The sequence below is a fragment of the Scyliorhinus canicula genome, chromosome 7 (assembly GCF_902713615.1).
Source record: "Scyliorhinus canicula chromosome 7, sScyCan1.1, whole genome shotgun sequence".
Taxonomy (NCBI): domain Eukaryota; kingdom Metazoa; phylum Chordata; class Chondrichthyes; order Carcharhiniformes; family Scyliorhinidae; genus Scyliorhinus; species Scyliorhinus canicula.
The window spans coordinates 187,331,959-187,342,960 of record NC_052152.1 but is presented as its reverse complement, the minus strand read 5'-3'; positions in this window follow the sequence as shown (position 1 = coordinate 187,342,960).

The window sequence follows — 11,002 nt, the reverse complement described above, 5'->3', positions numbered from 1 at the left end:
GCCCACAATGTTGTGCCGAACTTTTGTCCTAGATTAAGAACAAATTAATCTACACCCCATTATTCTACCGTAATCCATGTATCTGTCCAATAGCCGCTTGAAGGTCCCTAATGTTTCCGACTCAACTACTTCCACAGGCAGTGCATTCCATGCCCCCACTACTCTCTGGGTAAAGAACCTACCTCTGACATCTCCCCTATATCTTCCACCATTCACCTTAAATTTATGTCCCCTTGTAATGGTTTGTTCCACCTGGGGAAAAAGTCTCTGACTGTCTACTCTATCTATTCCCTGATCATCTTATAAACCTCTATCAAGTCGCCCCTCATCCTTCTCCGTTCTAATGAGAAAAGGCCTAGCACCCTCAACCTTTCCTCGTAAGACCTACTCTCCATTCCACGCAACATCCTGGTAGACCTTTTCCAAAGCTTCCACATCCTTCCTAAAATGAGGCGACCAGAACTGCACACGGTACTCTAAATGTGGCCTTACCAAGGTTTTGTACAGCTGCACCATCACCTCACGGCTCTTAAATTCAATCCCTCTGCTAATGAACGCGAGCACACCATAGGCCTTCTTCAGAGCTCTATCCACTTGAGTGGCAACTTTCAAAGATCTATGAACATAGACCCCAAGATCTCTCTGCTCCTCCACATTGCCAAGAACCCTACCGTTAACCCTGTATTCCGCATTCATATTTTTCCTTCCAAAATGGACAACCTCACACTTCTCAGGGTTAAACTCCATCTGCCACTTTTCAGCCCAACTCTGCATCCTATCTATGTCTCTTTGCAGCCGACAACAGCCCTCCTCACTATCCACAACTCCACCAATCTTCGTATCGTCTGCAAATTTACTGACCCACCCTTCAACTCCCTCATCCAAGTCATTAATGAAAATCACAAACAGCAGAGGACCCAGAACTGATCCCTGTGGTACGCCACTAGTAACTGGGCTCCAGGGTGAATATTTGCCATCCACCACCACTCTCTGTCTTCTATTGGTTAGCCAGTTCGTTATCCAACTAGCCAAATTTCCCACTATCCCATGCCTCCTTACTTTCTGCATAAGCCTACCATGGGGAACCTTATCAAATGCAAAGGGTTAGGGTGGATTGGCCACACTAAATTGCCCATTAATTGGAAAAAAATAATTGGGTACTCTAAATTTATATTAAAAATAAAGAATTCCTACAGAGCAGCAAGAAAACCATTTGGCCCATCGAGTCTGCACCCTCTGAAAGAAGACCCTACCTGGGCACACTCCCCCACCCTATCTCCGTAACCCCACCTAACCTGCAATTCCTTGGACACTAAGGGGCAATTTTAGATGGCTAATCCATCTAACCTGCGCATCTTTGGACACATTCATTTAAGGTGACACAACAAATGCAATGCCATCGTAATTGGCATGGTGGCTGTACCAACTCAGGTGTTGGGGTAAACTTGGCAACATCTTAAAGAGGTCTTTAAAAGTGTCTCAACAATGTTTCATCTGCTTCGGGCATGGCGGCGGGCGGGGGTGGGGAGGGTGGCCGATATGTTCCTGGAAGGGAGCTTTGCGAGTTTGAGGAGCTTGGAGGAGAAATTTGGTCTGGTAAGGGGAAATGATTTTAGGTACCTACAGTTGCGGGACTTTGTCCGTAGACAGGTCCCATCCTTCCCACGCCTCCCGCCATTGGGGATTCAGGACAGAATAGTCTCTAGGGGGGGAAGGAGGGGATGGTAGAGTCTCTTATATTTATAAGGTGCTCATGATGGAGGAAGGGTCCCTGACGGAGGAACTGAAACTCAAATAGGAGGAGGAGCTAGGCGGGGAAATGAAGGACGGGCTGTGGGCAGAAGCCCTGAGTAGGGTACATTCGACCGCAACATGTGCCAGGCTCGGCCTGATTCAATTTGAGGTCGTTCACCGGGCCCACATGACGGTGGCTCGGATGAGCAAATTCTTTGGGGTAGAGGACAAATGTGCTAGGTGCGCAGGAGGACCAGCGAGCCACGTACACATGTTTTGGGCATGCCCGATGCTTAGGGGATACTGGGAGGGATTTGCGGGGATCATGTCGCGGGTGCTAAAAACAAGGGTGGCGATGGGTCCAGGGGTGGCAATTTTTGGGGTTTCGGAAGACCCGGGAGTCCAGGATGAGAAAGAGGCCGATGTTTTGGCCTTTGCTTCCCTGATAGCCCGGCGACGAATATTATTGGCATGGAGAGACTCAAAGCCCCCGAAGACTGAGTTGTGCTTTACGGACATGTCAAGTTTCCTGGGTATGGAAAAAATTAAGTTCGCCTTGAGGGGATCTGTACAGGGTTCGCCCGAATGTGGCAACCATTCATTGACTTCTTTGCAGGAGAGTGAGCGTCAGCGCGGGGGGGGGGTAGAGTAGAATAGGAGGGATAAATTGGCGGGTAGTACCGGTGGGAGAGGACCGGGCTTGTGCAGTATTTTACGACTGAAGTATTGAATGTACGTGGATGTTTGCACATTTTTGCCTTTTTTTGCTTTCTTTCTGTTGATGTTTGTAACTGTTTACAATGCCAAAAAACTACCTCAATAAAATTGTTTGTTAAAAAAAAACAATGTTTCATCTGCCGACCTATGTTATTACAGGTACAAATGCAGCCATAAGTCATTGACAGGGCAAATGTAAATGGTCACATTTCTTAATGGTACAGCAGTAGCAGATGCATGATTCCAATCCATAATGCAGAATGATGAGACTAGTTTAGTACATAATTTTTGATGAACAGATCTGCCAGAGTCTGTGCTCAAGGCAGAATTGTTGATAATGCCATTCTGAGAGAGAGAACATTACCCTAGGTCGTGGAATTTTATTGTCAGCTTCAGCGGTACATTATTGATTGCTACCACAGGTGGATATGACTGGATGATTAGCAATGGACTGGGCCCATAGCTTCCACCATTTTATTTTCTAAAGGCTGAAGTCAAAACAGTAACTTTCTTTGCCAAGGGCTTATAAACTCTTCATTTATTTTGAACGGAGGTGGAAATGTCAGAAACAGAGTATAAAACTAGAAAGGTAGATAGTCTATTTTAAGAGCAGTGCCAAACAATCTGCGGAAACCTCAAGTTTCCAGGCCAAAAGCAAACATTAATCAACCTGCTAGCCCAGCACACCGCAACCTTTTCAAGAGCGATTACGAATGGACAATAAAATGTTGGCCCTGGCGGCAATGCTTACATCCTAAGTTAAATTTTTAAAATAACTCCCGATCATAAAGGATGCAGAGCCCACTCATGGAAGTGGCCACTGAACCCATCCCTAAATCAGACCTGAAATTTGTTGCATAGACCCACAGCCGAGAGGGAAAGCAGAAGCAGTGGCTGATCTGTCTGGGAATATGGAGCATACAGCGGCCAGATGGTAGAAAAGATGTTCCCAGCTAAGATCATGCAGCCAAATGCAGGTCCTGACTTGGATGGTGCTAGAGGTTGGCTTCAGTGTCTTCGTTGCTGAAATTGGGGGCGCATGCACAATCTATTTTCATCAAAGGTTTTGCAGGGCTACTGTAATCCAGGCTAATCATCAAAAATCCAATTTTCCAGATTCAGCAGAAGTTGTTTTATGTTCAAATACTCTGTGTAACTGTCTGATGCACTATCAATTGACCACAGAAGCGAAGTTGTAGTCCGAAACTGAAGACTTTAATAGACAAGATGTTTCCCCAGCAGCTCAGGTACAGAAAAGGAAGCTGTGGGGAACACACGGGCTCTTATACCCCGCCTTACAAGGCAAAGCTACCTTACAGCTCTAAACAATGGGTGACTAGTGTTACATACCATTGGGCCAATGAGCAGCGAGCCTTCTCCACCAATGGTGTCTCGGTATTGCTAGTTACCGTAATACCTCTAGTCATACTATAACACTGTGGTATTATGAGATCTGTTGGTGTAAATGGCAAATCTCTGGATGCCAGTTTGACTGGATAGATTGTGATGTAACCAGAATATTATGTCTTAACATATAAACAATGTGTTAGTGGATGTACATCACCGTTGGAGATCTTGTGGCGTTGTGAGTAATATCACAACCTCTGAAGCACTGGGTTTGAGTTCCACCCCAGGAAGCAATGACCCAGGAATGTGTGTTCCTAATGCTGCCAAGCAGGTTGAGTGCCAATCTGCAAATCCCTCCAAAATCTGCCAAGTGGCTGGAGGTATGAGTGGGAGAGATTCCTAGTCAGCCATGTGATACCATAGCTCCAGGTTACAACATGCATGTAAAAAGAGTGCATGTTGTCACAGCAACATGGAGTTCCTGAGTGAATTTGAGCATAATTTTGAGGTGCTTTTTTGTTTTGCATGAGTGAAATGGACCAAGCCATCAGTGGCTACTGGTGCGACAACATTTGACGTTTGTTTGGGGTTATGTATAGTCATGCTTCTAAATTTGATACAGGTCATGTGTTGATGCAGGACCAGTTCAGATTACTGATATTGGCTGATTCATTGGGCCTGCTGAAGATGTCCCAGATTGGAATTGGCTGCTGTCTCATATTCTTTTATCCCATTATTTATTTACTTATGGTCCCGCTTTTGCATCGGTGCCACGTGGTTTCAAAGGCACTTCTCATGAGCCACGTAAGCAATCAGGCTTGTGGTTGTGAGGCTTCATTCTGGTTGCCATGTAACTGCATCTCAGTGCGAGGCCAGGTTTAATTAGATCTCCAGCAAAACGCTGGATGGGGCCAGCAAACGATTACAACTTTAAATTTCAATGCTAAAGGGTGTTACACTGTCCAGCCCACACTACAATCAGCCATAAGTGGCGCTGGCAGCAATAACTCACACCTCATGGCTGCAAATCTACAGGCACCCAGTCACCAACACAATTGTTCTTCTATCTTCCTCTTTTTTGGTGACGATCTTAAATTTATGACATTTGATTACTGACTCACAAGCCAAATAGCAGAATTCTGTCTGATTACCCCTCAAAAGTTTTAACACACTTGTAAATCTTGACAGACGATATCTTCACAATTGTTTACAAAAACAAAACTTTGGTATGTGGTCAACTTTTTTAACAAATTGGCCTGACGGCCTGCTCAGAACCTAAATTGGGTAACCATTATTGAAGAGCAGCAGTGGTCTTAAACCACCGAGACTAAAGCTAATAAGATTTTTCTGTACTATAAGTGACATGGTTTTAAAATCAGCAAGACAAATCAACAGGGACAATTTGTATTTCAACAGCCCTGCAACTAGCCAGCACTTGTACAATTGGTCCTCCTCGATGCAGGTGAAAACATGCATATACCATTTATGTTGCAGAAGCTATTCCAATTGAAGTGGTTCTTCATGTTGCACAAATGCTCTCATACCTGCCCATTCGCATCACAGATTCATCAAATCCATCCCTTCCAGGGCTCTTCTGAATTCTAAATTCTGCAAATCACATAATAGCTGTAAAATGCATTTTGATTGTAATATGGGACCACAAGTGCCTTGTGCCATTCTCTTTGCATAACAAAACAGTTGTAATTAAGTTACATTATGATGCATTTCTTTGTGGTCATCTGTCAACTTTACAACAACTTTGATTCATCTAGCACTTACATTAAAAACTGTCCCAAGCTGTTTCACAGAAGTGTAATCAAAAATTGACACGAAGTTGACAGGGAAAGGTGAACCAGATTCACTGTACATTGCTTCAGATAAAGGAGCTCTTGTCTTACTAATTTAGTTCTATTTTTTGAAGTCATCAAGATAGTGGTTACCAATACTGAAAGCTGAAAGCTGAGCTATTAGTGGCAATCTGCCACGCTAGATTGAGAATTGGCCAATTACGCATACGCAGAAAATGGTTGTTGATGATTTTAGATCTGTTCGGAGATGGGGTCCCACGAGGGCCTTTGCTATTTTCATAATGATCTAGCTCCAGGTGCTAGGAGAATGGTCTTCAGGTTTGCAGATAGTACCCATTTAGTATTACACAACTTGAGCATTGCTGAAAAAAGACACTTGTCTTTTTCATCTCACACTCATCAGGACAATCGCAAGAACACCAGTGTTAGGGAAACAACTTTATATATTATGAGAAGAACATAGAACATAGAACAGTACAGCACAGAACAGGCCCTTCGGCCCTCAATGTTGTGCCGAGCCATGATCACCCTACTCAAACCCACGTATCCACCCTATACCCGTAACCCAACAACCCCCCCCCCCTAACCTTACTTTTATTAGGACACTATGGGCAATTTAGCATGGCCAATCCACCTAACCCGCACATCTTTGGACTGTGGGAGGAAACCGGAGTACCCGGCGGAAACCCACGCACACAGGGGGAGGACGTGCAGACTCCACACAGACAGTGACCCAGCCGGGAATTGAACCTGGGACCCTGGAGCTGTGAAGTATTTATGCTAACCACCATGCTACCCTGCTGCCCAAGAGGGTGCTGGTTGGTTGGCAAATGGACTCTGATTTGTAGAAGTGTTGCCATGGAGAATATAACAGTTAATGGTGAGTTAAGTTACCTGGTTGAAATTTTCAAACAATGCTTGGCAGTTAACTTTCACTCATCATAAACTGGTGCATTCTCCATGGCAAGGCCTATATCAATCAGAGTCTACTTCCCAACCAATCAATATTCTCCTCTCGTACAGTATAAAGTGGTTGTACCAACATTGATATCCCTGCAATTGCTGATGGGTGCAAGACAAAGATTTTCAACAATTTTTCTTTTCAGCAATTTGCAGGTGATATTAAGATTTGTGTGAGAGTATGGGATGTATATGACGCTCACTCACTGCATTTTAAAAATTCCTTCATGGGATGTGGGCATTTCAGGCTAGGTCAGCATGCATTGCCCATTCCTAATTGCACTAGAGATCGTGGTGGGTGAGCCATTGCAGTCTATGTGGTGTAGGCACGTCAGCTGTGCTGCAAGGGTGTTCCAGGATTCTGACTCCGCGACAGTGAAGGAAGGGTGATATAGTTCCAAGTCAAGATGATGTGTAGCTTGAAGGGTGGTAGTGTTCCCATTCATCCCCTACCCTTGCCCCTCTAGTTAATAGAGGCTGCAGGTTTGAAGGTGCTTGTTGAAGGAGGCTGGGTGAGTTGCTGCTGTGCATCTTGTCGGTAGGAGAGGGAGTGACTGTTAAAGACGGTGGATAGGGTGCCAATCCAGGAGACTGCTTTGTCATGGATGATGTTGAGCCTCTTAAATGTTGTTGGGAATTTCATTCATCCAGGCAAGTAGAGAGCATTCCATCACACTCCTGACATCCATATCTACAAACATACAAATTAAGAGCAGGAGTAGGCTACTCAACCATTTGAGCCTGCTCTGTCATTTGTGGCCGCAAGTTTGTTCTTCTGACTACCTCCTATACCCTCTAACTCTCTCGTCAGTCAAGAATCTACCTAATTTAACCTTTAAAACATTCAATGACCCTGCCTCCACTGCCCTCTGGGGAAAAAAGATTCCATCGACTAACAATCCTCTCGAGAGAAAGAAATTCTCCCCAACTCCATCTGATATGAGAGACCCCTTATTTTAAGCTGTATCCCAGAGTTCTAATCTCTCCCATAAGGGGAAACATCACCTCAGCCATCATCCTGTCAAGTCCCCTCAGGATTTTACACATTGCAATCTGGTCACTTCCCACTCTTCTAAACTTCAATGGATACAGACCCAATCTATCCGACCTTTACTCATATCCAAGGAAGCAGTCATGTAGGCCTTTTCTTCATTGCTTCTCATTCAATTATATGAGGGGACCAAAACTCTACACAACTACAACAAAATGTTCCTGTTTATATATTTCATTCCTTTGCAATAAACGACAACATTCCATTTGGATTCCTAATCACTTGCTGTACCTGTATGCCACTTGTGATTCATGTACCAGGACACCCAGATAGAAGGAGTACAACAAAGGCTCAATAAATCAATTCCTGGGATAGAGGGATTGTCCAAGGTGAAAAATTAAACAGATTGGGTCTTTAGTCTCTGCCTGGGAGGGCTGTGGAGGCTCAGTTCAAGACTGAGAGCTTGTTGGGAGATTTTCATTGCCTGGGGCTGAGGGCACACGTTACTTGCCATTTATCAGCCTGAGCCTGAATGGTGTTCAGACTGCTTCAGTGTCTGAGGAGTAATAAATGGTGCGGAACACTGTGCAATCATCAGAGAACATTCCACACTTCAGACCTTATGGTGGAGGAAAGGTCATTGATGGAGCTGCTGAGGATGGTTAGGCTGAGGACACCTTGACAAGCTCAACTAAATTCAGTGGACGATTGAGCCCATGACTGGCAAATGCATTTTACCCAGGAAAGTCCAAATTCTATACATGGACAGAGTGAATGCTGAACATTCATACAGGTTTCAGGAAAATAAGCAAATGGAGAAAGGGAAATCTGAATATTTTAGTGTACAGACCTCAAATGATTTATGGTCAACGCAATGACTATGCTGTCCTTCTACAACAGGCTTGTCCAACCCACATGGGGTGGCCACATTTTGATTTTTTTTCCCACTCAAGGGGCCGATGAGCACATTTTGGAAAGATAAAGTTTGGCTCAATATTAAATATGAATTTTAAAAAATAAATGAGGTCTTAAAAGAAACAATTTGCTGAGCAAATAAAACAATAAGTAGTAAGTAAAGCACAGTATTAGAGTGTAATAGGGTATGTTATTCATGCTTCATTCGCAGTTCAGGGTGCTCACTCACCGTCACCCTTGCCCACTGTGAGAGTGGAGGAGAGTACATGATTGTGTAGGTAAGGTGAATGATACCCCTGATTCCGGGTGTGAACCAGACTTATGGAGACATTCTGCCCCACACACGCTCACCCCACAAGTGTTTCCTTTCCTCCCTCGCACTCGTCCTCTCACATGTACTCTTACCCTCCTCACACTTAAATCCCCCAGACTCTCCCCTCCCTCACACTCTCACCCTCCTCAGCCTGCCCCACCTCACACGTGCTCTACCACCACCTTCACACTCTTCTCTACTCACTCTCATACGCTATTGTCTCCCCTATACTTTCTTCCCCTCTTACACTCTCTCTCTCTCTCTCGACCCCCCCCCCCCCCCCCCCCCCCCCCCCACCCCATGCTCTCCCTCACTCAGTCTCCAGTCACTCACTATAGCTCCTGCTACCTTGTGCTCCACTCCAGCACGCCCAAGCTCCGCTCTGACTGCACCACATCATATCCCAGCCATCTGGACCGATTTGGAAACCTGATACCGGGAACCACTCAGCACAAATAGCTGAATTGAAGGCCCAGGAATGGGGCAGGGGAAAGCGAATCAATGTGTGCACTGACAGTAGGTACGTTTTTGGCATAGTTCATGACTATATGACAGCTTGGAGTAGGCGAGAGTTTGTGACCTCCAGTGGAGGTCACATACAGCATGAGAATTTAATCAAGGACTTGATCCTGGCCCCCGGCAGCCCTTAGAAGCAGCCATGATTAAGGTCCAAGCCCATCGGAGAATTGAGAATTATGCGCAGCAAGGTAACAGTTGGGCCGATCAGGCCTCGAAAGATCTATTTGAGCAGGAACGGGTGGGGATGCAGACTCCAGGAATAGCAGCTGTGAAGACCGCAGGCAAGGCAGATATTGATGTAAGGCAGGTGCAAGAACAAGCACTAGTGGAGGAAAAGGATGGGGTGGAGAAATAACAGGGGACAGATATGCCATAATGGAATATGGAGGAGAGATAATAGCCCCCGAGGCCGTGCAACAACCCCTGTTAGACATATACCATGGACAAACGCACACAGGGAGAGAAAATATGATCAAACTATTAAAGGAATGTTGGTGGTGGAAGAGAATGGGCAGTGATGGGGCCACATTCTGCCAGCGATGCATACAGGGTGCCCTGGTGGAACCAGGCCGTCCCTGCAAGATAAAAATGGGAAGTTAGCCCCAGCCCAAGAGACCATGGGACAATTTGCAACTAGATTTTATGGGCCTTTGCCTCGGGAACAGGGTGAATTATAGATCAATTCACATGGTGGGTGGAAGCATTCCCGTGTAAGGACGTCATCGCTAGTGCCGTGGCTGTGATATTGGCTAACGAAATAATACCAAGATGAGGGATGCTCCTCAGACTGGATTCTGACCACGGGGCCCATTTCACGGGAAAAGTCATAAAGGAGGCTTGTACGTTTTTTGGAATCCAGCAAAGATTCCACATCCCATATCATCAGAGCTCGGGAATGGTAGCGCGGATGAACCGGACCTTAAAAAACAGCCCAGCTAAAGCTATGTTGCAGGAAGGGAATAATTGGGTCCGGGCCCTGCTTGCAATATTGTTGCGACAAAGAGCCAACCTCGCCCTGGGGACGGATCCATGGGGTTACTGTTGACCAGAAACTGAGGCTGGGAATTATAAGTGCCAAGTGACTCGCCTCCTGCCTCCCCAAAAAGTTGTCCATCATCTAAAAAGCACAGGTAATGGAGAACTCTCCACTTGCATGGATGCGTGCAGCTCCAACATCACTCAAGAAGGTCAACACCATCCAGGACAAAGCATCTCGCTTGATTGCTCCCCCTTAAACATTCAAACCCTCCACCACCGACGTACAGCGGCAGTCATGTGGACCATCTACAAGATGCACTGCAGGAACTCACCAAGGCTCCTTCCACAGCACCTTCTGAATCTGGGATCTCTAAACCCAGAAGGACAAGAGCGGCAGATACCTGGGAATGCCACCACCTGGAGGTTCCCCTCCAAGTCACTCACTACCCTGAGTGGGACAAAACCCTGGAATTCCCTCCCTAATTTGGGGCCTCACGGTAGCATGGTGGTTAGCATCAATGCTTCACAGCTCCAGGGTCCCAGGTTCGATTCCCGGCTGGGTCACTGTCTGTGTGGAGTCTGCACGTCCTCCCCGTGTGTGCGTGGGTTTCCTCCGGGTGCTCCGGTTTCCTCCCACAGTCCAAAGATGTGCGGGTTAGGTGGATTGGCCATGCTAAATTGCCCGTAGTGTAAGGTTAATGGGGGGATTGTTGGGTTACG